At 42.8% G+C, this 10,783-nt stretch overlaps 1 protein-coding gene across 3 annotated transcripts in view; it reads right to left on the bottom strand.

Moving 5' to 3' along the window:
• Nucleotides 1–9,122, bottom strand: part of LOC135262855 (spectrin beta chain, non-erythrocytic 1-like) — a 69,136-nt gene extending 60,014 nt beyond the window's left edge. The window contains exon 1 of one of the 3 annotated variants that reach the window (XM_064350175.1): nucleotides 8,576–9,122. The gene's annotated coding sequence lies outside the window, so the exon portion shown is untranslated. The remainder of the gene's footprint in view (nucleotides 1–8,575) is intronic. The other 2 variants (XM_064350171.1, XM_064350173.1) reach the window with 2 other exon arrangements.
• Between the last annotated feature and the right edge of the window lie 1,661 nt (nucleotides 9,123–10,783).

The raw sequence follows: 10,783 nt of genomic DNA on the forward strand, positions 1-10,783 counted from the left end.
CTTACAGTACAGTGGCAGGTCAACTGCAATTCACTGAGACATCGCGTAGGGAACAACCCACCGCCTGCCTGGGTGTTCAGTTAAGACTGATACAACCATCTGACTACAAGTCACAACAGCAACACAAAAAAACACCACATACTGCACGCATTGTGCACCTTGTGTGCCTAAGCAGCATGTTGCACCTCACTACACTCTCTCTCTAGGGGAAATTACCATTTAATTTCTATTGGGTGCATGTATCATGGACACATACTGTAACAGTGATATAAAATGCTGCTTGCAAACAATCGGTTTCTCTGCATAGCGCCTATAGCTTTATGATTAATTGAGGAATGACTGGAATTATAAATTAACCCAAACCACTTTACATTTGGGCAATCACAACTGCCTTTTATAAGTTTAGTTCCCCAAGGCCACCATTAATAGACTATACCCCCCCACCCCCACCCCAACTCTAAAAACACCATTTCCCTTGCACACAGATTTAAGTTCCACTCCTCCGTGCAGTCCCCCGCGCACCTCTTTGATTCCTTTGCGGCGCTGCTAATCTGATCTTGTTTACTTCTGTCCTGGTTCCCGCCTCCCTCCTCCTGCCTCCCTCTCTCCTTCTCCCCGTGGCCTAATTCGGGAGATTAGGGCCGTTTGAAGCCGGCCGCCGGCCCCGCCTCCTCTCCGGCCTCCCCTCCCCGTCGGGGAGAGAGCGCAGTGACCCGAGCCGCAGGGCGTGGCCCGGGCCTTTCATCACCCCCGTCCGCCTTCCGCCCCTAAATCAGGCCCCGGGCCCCCCGATCGCGACCCTCACCCCGGCCAATCAGCGACTCCGCCCTCCAGACTCAGTCCGGGTGCCTAGGCCAGACGGCTGTAATAAAATCTCCGGCTTTTATGCCAGTTAAAGGCATTGTGTTCTCAGAAATAAAGTTGATGAATCCGTTAGTACAACCCCATTTTCTTGACACACAGTAGAACGCCTCTGACTTCCTGAAACCATGGCACTAAAAGGACTGTGAACGGTTCAAATACAAACAGTGGCAAAGATACGGCACGTATCAGAAATGTGGCAGACATGGCTGGGGTGGGTATGAACTCCAGCTCCAACAATGGGCAGCACATTTAGCACATGCTAATGGCCTAAAGCCAAGGAGGAGCGCTATAAAGACATGAGTGTGGCGTGATGCGCCGATGCCTCGAAAATGCCCCCGTCCCCCGGGCTGACCCGTGGGTCAAAGCCCCAGCTCATGAGGTCAGCGGGACACAAAGCCCCAGCCCAATCAAGAGTGACCGTGAAATGTTTTAACGACCCGGAGACTCCTCCAACCGAAGTTGCACTGCCTCAGGGAAACGACTCGGCTGCCCTGGTTCGAGACGCAGATGTCACATATGGCTCCAGAATCAATTTCGGATCACGTAAAGGAGCACGTCTCAACCGCCGGTCCATTATTAATGCTTATGCATAATGATATCAGCAGACTACTGCAGTGTCTGGGGAAAAAAAAAAAAAAAACGATGATTAAGCAAAATAAGAGATATGCAGAAGTTATGATGTGACCATATCCTCTCAGGCACAAGCCAAATTAAGTGTGTGTGGCTTGGGTGGGCTGTCATTCACTGCACAGGCAAGAAGGCAAATAACTCATTAGAGCTGTTCTGCTGTTTACTCATATGTAGCAAAAGAGGCAGCCAGACACCGCTACAGCAGAGGAGAGGCTTGCTCCTATTTTAGCTTCTCAGCAGAGTAGGGGAAACCAGAGACATTCGCAGAAACGTGCGCATGGCCGTTACACACAAGCACGTCACAGATATGCGCAGGTCCACGGTGCACACGCTGGCCGAAGCGACCCGGCCCACACGGTGCACCCTCGTGACCCTTTTTCCGCTGCTTTACCCAGCCCAGGGTTACAGCTCCTGGGCTGAGGCGTTCCTGTGCTCCAGTCTCCTTTCCCAGGACCCAGACAAGAGCCAGGCTGCCTTGGCCCAACAAGCACTCTGGAGCTGGTCTCTGGAGCTTCACTCTGGAGCTGGTCTCTGGAGCTGCACCCTGGAGCTTCACTCTGCAGATGCACTCTGGTGATGCACTCTGGATCTTCACTCTGCAGATGTACTCTGGAGCTTCACTCTGGAGCTGCGCTCTGGAGCTTCACTCTGCAGATGCACTCTGGAGATTCAGTCTGGGGCAGCACTCTGGAGCTTCACTCTGGAGCTGCGCTCTGGAGCTTCACTCTGGAGCTGCGCTCTGGAGCTGTACCCTAGGAGCGTTCCCTAGCACATCCTGGAAACCGCGTTCTCTGCCTCTGAAGGGCAGGGGCAGCAAAAAGAATGGGACTCCACTGTGTGTTACTGAGTGCTGTGAACCTGTGGGGACATCAGTATCAGATGGCACGCACTAATTTGACTATGGAACATTTCTTTTGGACACACTGACTCTTTGTTTTACATCTGCGTATACATCTGAACTTCTGTGTTATGACATGAGCATAAAAAGAGGTGCATTCTTTCACTCGCACACAAACCTTGGTTTCGTCGGAAGTGGATGAGCGCTGTCTTTGTTGCTATGTAATTTTTGGCAGTTGAAGATAACCAGAATTTACACTGCAAGGAAACGTCCAACTGCAAGTTTTCAAAAGTTCAGCAATGGAAAAAGAGGTTATAAAGCTGAACAACAAAGAAATGGGGTAACAGCAATGGGGGTATGGATGCAGTCTGGACATGATGGTGCTGCTTGTTTAGGGTTTAACCAAAAAGATGAAACTACCGCACGGCAGCCGTTTTATGTATGTCAACCAAATTTTGAAAGTCACATTTGGGCTAGCTTTCTAAAAATATCTCAATAGGCTGACTATACACTAACCACGGAGCGAGTAAAGAAGAGCCATGTGTTTCTGAACCCCAAAACACACTGTGGGATCATGAAAATTACAATTAAAAGCACATTAAATTAATTACTAATAAGTTTGAGGCAAAATGCAGATTAAATATGTGGACATGCCTTGTTACTGTAAATACCATCTGGGGGTTAAAAATTTGGGACAAATACATGAAATCTCGTGAAAGATTAAACCGGAAAAATGCTATGGAAAAACCATACACACCATTGTCAAAAATCTCCAAGTTTCTTTATTTAGGCCTACTTTCCAGGAGATTTAGCTCCAGGGGGAAAAAACTACAAAATTGCAATGGTTGGTTTTTCAGGACAGCTGAATCTTAGTATTAATAAGTTGGCCAATATATCTATTTGTTTTTTAATAAGACCTGAATGAAGTAAAAAATGTTAAAAAGAAAAAAAAAACTCGACACAACACTGTCTAATCTGTCTTCACATTTGTCAGGTAGTTTTCTGTGGAGTCTCCGAAATGAAATCTTGAAAATGCTTGGAATATGACAGCTGCTTAAAAAATCCAGCAGAAAACTTAATTTTATTCAGCAGAATTGTCACTGAAATAACAGCTCTCACTACAGAGCCTACTACAGTGCACACTGGTGAATTCAATACTGCAGTTTGCATTTACAGCACATCAACCAGGAAGTGTCAAAGGATAAGCTAGTTACACTAAATATGTGTAAATTACATGGGACTGTCTTCTGTTTCATAAATGCAGTAACACTGCTAAAGTTGCCAGTAGTTTGGCTAGAGTCATGGGGACATAAGACGGGTTAACGTGTTTATTCCGAATGTAATATTCTATGGGTTTCTTTCAGCATGACAGGAAACAGTTTCACAATCACAGCAACATATACAATAACATATAGGCTACAAACTGAATCTGTGAATCCATTATTAGAAAAGAGGAAGGATACTCAATCGACGCAGCAACACACGCAAGCCGCTAGTTTATGTAAATCTGGAAGGGACCGAAAAGCTGAAACACACAACAGGGAACGCTGCTCCAATAACTGCACACGCTACACGAACAATAACACCGGTAGTTATAGTGATGACACGGCATAGCTGCACGGCCGCGGTCCGGCACAGTACAATGCATCTGCGTGAGTGACAGGAGTTGAAGCAAGTTTGTATGGAAGGGATTGGGAGCATCAGCACTCTGTGGGGCCCTGTTTGCATTCCCCAGCTTCCATCACTCAACGGCTGCTCCTCTGACATTCCAACCAGACGGGACAGGAGTGTTCGTCTCGCCGCTGCTAATTGCTTAATTGCACCAGCGCTACTTTCTGATATTGTGTAGGTCCACTTGGCCAATTTAGGCTCACCATACATTTCGCTTGTGAAGTTGTGTTCCTGCTGCTGCATCATATCCGGGTCAGTCAAATGGCCGCAGTTTCTGTGTGGCTAAAATGACACTCGCAACCATAGATAGCGAGCAAGAAAAAACCTCACAAACCTCACTGTAAAGACCGTTAGACCAACACTTAAGAGCTCTCAGACCACTATGGACCAAAAATGGACAGCCTAAAAAGAAACAGACTCAAAAAGCGAGGTTTCAAGCCTTTCTCACGCATGAGAGAACACCATGGCCCAAGGCGGCCTCGCGCAAGCGTACCACTTCTGCCCTGTGCCTCTCAGCTTCAGGCCACAGAACTCCTCAGTATCTCTTTCACTCTTTCTTCAGGTTTCAATTTATGGCCATAATACCTTGGTCCCAGTTAGCGCAGTTCCTGAAGACAGAAACCCGCCAACAGCTGTGTGCCGTGCAGGAAAGCACAGGTCATGACAGTCTGATCGATATCCTGAGCAGAAGGCCTGGTTTTAAATGAACAATTCACCCGACGACTGAAAAATGGCGTTTTCGCTATCTGCAGACGAATACCAGCACTCAGAGTGAAATGAATGAAACATCCTGCTTTCTATAGCAGCACTGCTAAAAGCTGGAAAAATGATTCCTGCTGAGGTAGTCGGGAAGAACAGAAAAATGCTTGCACATCGATTTTCATGCGATTTCTAAATCAATCATACGCATGTGTGCGCACCTGTATTATGTCAATCAACCATGTTGACATGTCAATAAAATGTTCCTATCGTTCAAATTTTATGATGAAAGAGAGAGTACAAAGCCATTTCCCTTTTGAATTATGCTGTCTATGGATGCTGGAGAAGAGCTTGATGAGAACTTTATTACAATGCCAAATCAGAAGACTGGTTATGCCTAGTGCTACGGTACTATAAAACCTTATATGTTGCCTAAAGCTGAAAACGTATCAGTCTATATTTGGTATATTATATTATATATATTACCACAATAAACACAAGTAACAACATATACTTTTAACAAAATATGATGATTTCCAGACATGATAGTTAAACAGTTGCATACAGAAATACTATCAAACCTGCGTGAAGTTCTAGAGCATAAGTGATCTGGTCCCTTCACTTTAAGTGATAATTTCTGTAATGCATAGACTGAATATTCTTCCTTCCGCCATTTTAAATTGACCCCCTCCCCCCCACCCCCCAAAATCAGACCGGTTATTCCTTTCTGCTTGAGCACCCTCTTAATTTAACTTTATAATCCCCGTCTCCCTGCTCCATTCTGCAAAACACCTAAGGGTCACCCCTGACTCTTCTCTGCTCCCCTTGAACAAGAATTAATAACCTGTCATCAGTCCTGACAACTTGTTTGTGATATTCAATCACTTCAGTCAAGAACTCAATCACTCTCTAACAGCATACCCTGCAAAACTCCTGGTACCAGCTTTGGTCCCTTTGCCCCATAAATACTTCAGTTCTCTAAATGCTGACTTTCCATCCTTATGGTTTCTGCTTTCAAATGTTACTTTTCACTTCTTTCATTATACACCATTGCTCAGTTCCTTATTTTGCCTCGCTATGATATTGCCAGAATTTGCTTTAAAGCCATCAATCTTACTGTTGTGTTAATGGTCCAGGAAACTGGATTCAATCCGTGGTTATTATTCCCTAGAAGTGACAATTCATAGTCTTCTTAAAATTTCTTTCAGGGTTTTAACCTAATTATAACCATTTAATTGTAATAAACACAATTATTGTGACCTGTCCAGAAATCGCCGGCCACAGAAACTTCTGGCCCAAAGGTGCGCAGACCTTTCTGGAAATATAAGGTGACATGGGGAAACTACTGCTCATGACTGACACACCCCAAATCTCACTGAAATGGAACAGGTCAGATATCTTCCAGAAACTCAGTTTTTCATGCACCATGCAGCACTGCAAGCTTTCAAGCAAAGTCACTGTGATTTTGTAGATAGTTGGTGAAGTCCTTCTCGTGAAAATGGACACTACAAATATTAACTGTTGTGGTTATTGCAGTGCCCACAGGCCTACAGAAATGAAACCCATTTCTTTTTTTGGAGAAGAAAAAGGCTTATTGGTGTTTCTGCATCCAGAAAAGGCACAATGTTTAGGCATTTCCAACTTAGCTAGCCTGCACAAAAGTGGCAAGAGCATCATTTACATATTACAAGTGGAAAGGATTTCACAGGTCTTAGCGTTCTATTGATGTGCATTGTACCCACTTAACTCCGCCCACTGAAAACCCTGCTGTTTATCCAAGGTGGAAAACAAGCCAATCTTTTTTTTTTTTTTTCCCCAAAAATCATTTTAAAGTATTTCTGGGCCATTTGTGAATGCAAAAAAACTATAAAAACAATGCACCAGCAAAGAATTTCCATATTTCTGGACCTTTAAGCAATCTGGCCCCCTTTAACATGCCAATTTCTTTCTGCATCTCCAATTCTATGGTAAAAGTGCATGTGTCTGCTCTATCTCTATCTTTATTTATTTCTAAATCTCAATCTGCCTTTCATCCAACTCCCCAGCTGTGTTATAAACTTCCTGCCAAAATTACAGCTTTGGTTTATGTCCTCTAAAGCCACATGCACGCCTTTCCACAACACTTCTGAAATTGCCCTTCTCAGTCATTTTCTCAAGGCCTAATTTAATGTTTTCAATACACTCTTGTACTTTAAAAAATACCCTAAATATTCTATACTGATAGGTCAGCCTTTAAGAAGTTTCTTTTAAAAACGCAGGCAACCGAATGGGTAAAAGAAAAGGGCTTAAATGAAACAAACAGTAGACCTATATATAGTTAGATGCATCTTTATATCGCACACAGAGACACACGTAAACAAACCTCTTCTAATGTGCTACAAACCTCTTCATATGTGGTTTTGGGCATAATTGTGGTCAAGTTAATATTAACGTCGACGTATTTTAAATCGAAGTTAAGTAAAAATGAATCGCTCCGAAAGGCATACACCTGCTGGGGGATGGGGTCCGCGCCGCCAGTGTCTGAGTGTGGTAACAAAGGAAGCCTAATGACCTAAATCACCCAGTAAGACGGCATAATGGCTCCTGAAGGTATCCCATATGTCTGTCACACGCCACATCAACAAAATAACTTTTAGATCCTTGTACAATTACTGAAATTCAGTGCACTGCATGAATGTGGAAAGATGCAAACGTAATGACTTTGTTCCTCACATCGAGTAGGCTAAATAGAGGGGTGTAAAGGGGTACGGGGATCTTAAAAACTAATTTTTCATGACTATCCTTTGTGGCAACCCTGGACCGGCGGAGCGGACTTCTGACCCCCAGAGCCTGTACGATAACATGTGATTCAACATCGCCAATTCAAATAATTTGCCCTTTACAGCTTTCTGAAGATAGCTAGTAAAATAAGGCTACAGATCCACGTAGCCTGCCTAGTCGGTGGAATGAGTTTGTCCCAGCGTACCATGAGATACAGGACAATGCAGAATGAATGGATGTCGACAGGCGCAGATCGAAAACGTGAATAAAGACGAGAAGATAAAGCACCGTTTCCATCACGGTACTGCATTGTACCTCGTCTCACAATTAAGAAAAACCCACCCTAAAGGAAAGGCGAGGGGGTAAATTAGCAGCTTCTTCGGTAATAATACTAGCATTAACACCAGCATTAAATGGTCTGCAAATCTCACATAATCTGTCTCCCGTCGTTTCATGCCGGACAGAAAATAAATCCAGTGTCGCAACATGTTGCAATTTGTACGGTTCGGTTGACAGGCTACTAAATAGCCCACTGTTTATTATAAACGCGATTAATCAGTTAGCCATCCTGCCATTTGCGTACGTTATTCATTTGGAATAAAGCTCATTTATATGCACATATAGCTAATATCTGTCTTATCTTAAGAAAGACAAACCGACGAGAGCCCATAGTTTATAGCCTGGCCACTTCACAAAATGAATTATAGCTACTTTTAAATGATAAATAAACATAGCATAGCTTGCTGGTTTGATGATGTCGAGAACAGCTACAGTGCCCTTAACATACCTATTGGAGCACAGCGGAATTCGTTGATATTTTTGTTTACAATTATGTTTAAGGTTGCGATAAAAACAATCTTATTGACAATGTTGCTTTTTAAGAAAGCAAAATAGCTAGCATGCTGTGGTTAACATACACAAGCCTAATGTTATTAATTTAGCTAGACGTCAGAGTGAATCGGCTCGTAGGGGGACCACCGAGACAATGGCCAAACGCATGGTGAGGTAATTGCAGGGAATCAAACGAGAAAATTCTCAAAAACATATCGTATGCCATACGCTGCTGTTCGATGGCATGTTCAAATCAAATTTATTTGAGAAAGTTAAGCTTACCCGTTATCGAGGCTCTATTTTCGTAGCAGACCCACAAAGGATGCCAAATGTTGATTTAGATCGCAAAAATCTAATCGCATAGATGTCTAAATAAAAATAAAAAAACGATTTAAACCCCGAGCGCGCTTTCCCTTGAATCTGTTAAATCCGTATCCTTGTGTCTCTCTTACTCGCGCTGCAAGTGCAGCACTGCATGTAAGGGCACATGTATAAATCCCTCTAAGGAAATATCAGTAACCCGCAACAAATGCTAGCGCTTGTATTTCGGTGATAACTGGCTAGTGGTTTGTTGCCTCCCCGCTGTCCTGTCCTCCGCCGTTTGTCCCGTTCTCCCGTTCAAAGATTGAATGACACGGGGGAGGGGGAACCTACTCTTGTCACACTCTGGAGCCGCGTTGAAAGGTTCAGCGCGCCCTACACTAACGTTAAGCTATGAATTAATCACACAATTTATGCCGACCAGGTTGAGTCCGGGTCGTATCGAAGGTCAGGCTATATTAGTTCCTCCAGATTCCTCTTTCTATTTACTTTCTCAAAAGCCCACCGGAATGCGTGCGGGTACCTTATAAAGCGTGTACAGTGCCTGTAGCCTACTGTTGTGTGCATACCACGTCTGACATTACTTGGCTGGCGGATGGATATTAGCCTACCAGTTCAAGAGGTACAGTGAGATGCGTGTCCAGCTAGCTGATCGAGGGATAACTTAATGCCGTTAGTACATCGATTTTTAACAGGAGTTTAAGTACTTTATTGAATTAAATAATTCGTAATTATTCGTATGTGTATCAGGAGCTGTAGTTAGTGATTTCACATAAAATAAAACTCAATTCAATAATACTTTTGAGAGATAGTAGTTTGCTTGAAAAATCGTGATGTAACTAGCATCTGTAGTCTATAGCAAGCCATTTCGTCATTTAATCATTTTTTTTTTATCTAGCGCGTTTTCACAGCAAGTTGGCCACATGACTTACCTAGCTACTATGACTACTGTGGTTACAAACATGATGACCGCAAGCTATTGGCCTAATACAGAAAAGGCAACATTGCACACTGTATTATTACATTTAGAATAAAAAACTTTTAAAAACATTTTAAAAATTAAAACATCCCATGTTTGTTTTTTTTTCAAAGGAGAAAGTTTTTTGTGTCAAGGTGATTTATTTGCAATTAGCAATAGGCTAGCATATTTAGCGTGTAACTATGACTGATATTTTGGTTTGTTTTTGGTAGGCTACTCCTTTTGTTCATCTGAAAAATAAAATTACTCAGCTATTCGGTACAGGATAATAATTGTGGACTACCACTGAAAAGTCTACAAAGAATACCTCTTTTTTGCCATTTCTATTATTTTGGTGTGTAAAATTCCTAATTGAATTTAATTGTAATTTTTATTTGAATAAAATGTATTAGGATTTCCATTTTACTTTATTTTATTCCATGGTAATGAATTCTTTGTGGCATGGAAAGTGCTGGAAACATTCCTTAGGGATTTTGATCCATGCTGACTCAAGGTCCCACTCACCAGGAGTGGGACCTGGTGTGGTCTTCTACTGCTGTAGCTCATCTGCTTCAAGCTTTTACACGCTGTGCATTCAGAGATGCCCTTCTGCATGGCACTGTTATGAACAACTGTTATTTGAGCATTTGTGGCCTTACTGATTGCTTGAACCAATCTGCCCATTCTCCTGTAACCTCTGTCACTAACAAGATGTTTTCACCCACAGAACTTCCGCACACTGGAGGTTTTTTAATGTATCACCTCATTATTAGAAAATCCCAAGAGAGCAGCTGTTGGAACCACCATGCACCAACAGTCATACCATGAAAGTCCCTTAGATCACACATCTAGCCTGTTCTAATGCTTGGTCAAACAACTAAACCTCTGAGTTGCAGCCACATGGTATTATTATTATTATTACTAGTAGTAGTAGGAGAAATATTTGGCAGATGGCCTCATCCAGGATTACTTGCAAAGCAGATATTACAGTTCACATAACAGAAATACCCAATAGCTTACTAAAACACAACTCGTAGTTAACAACGTCTGTATCTAAAAGGCTACAAGGAGCCATATTGTCTAATCCATTGCCATAATAACTGTATGATAGTTATTCAGAATGACTGGATAGTTTCTCATTCACAGAAATAGTTCAATACATCTCCAAGGTTCTGCAATATCTGTCATTTGTGTTGTCCTTTCATTATCAT

This window comes from Anguilla rostrata, chromosome 9 (genome assembly GCF_018555375.3).
Source record: "Anguilla rostrata isolate EN2019 chromosome 9, ASM1855537v3, whole genome shotgun sequence".
NCBI lineage: Eukaryota > Metazoa > Chordata > Actinopteri > Anguilliformes > Anguillidae > Anguilla > Anguilla rostrata.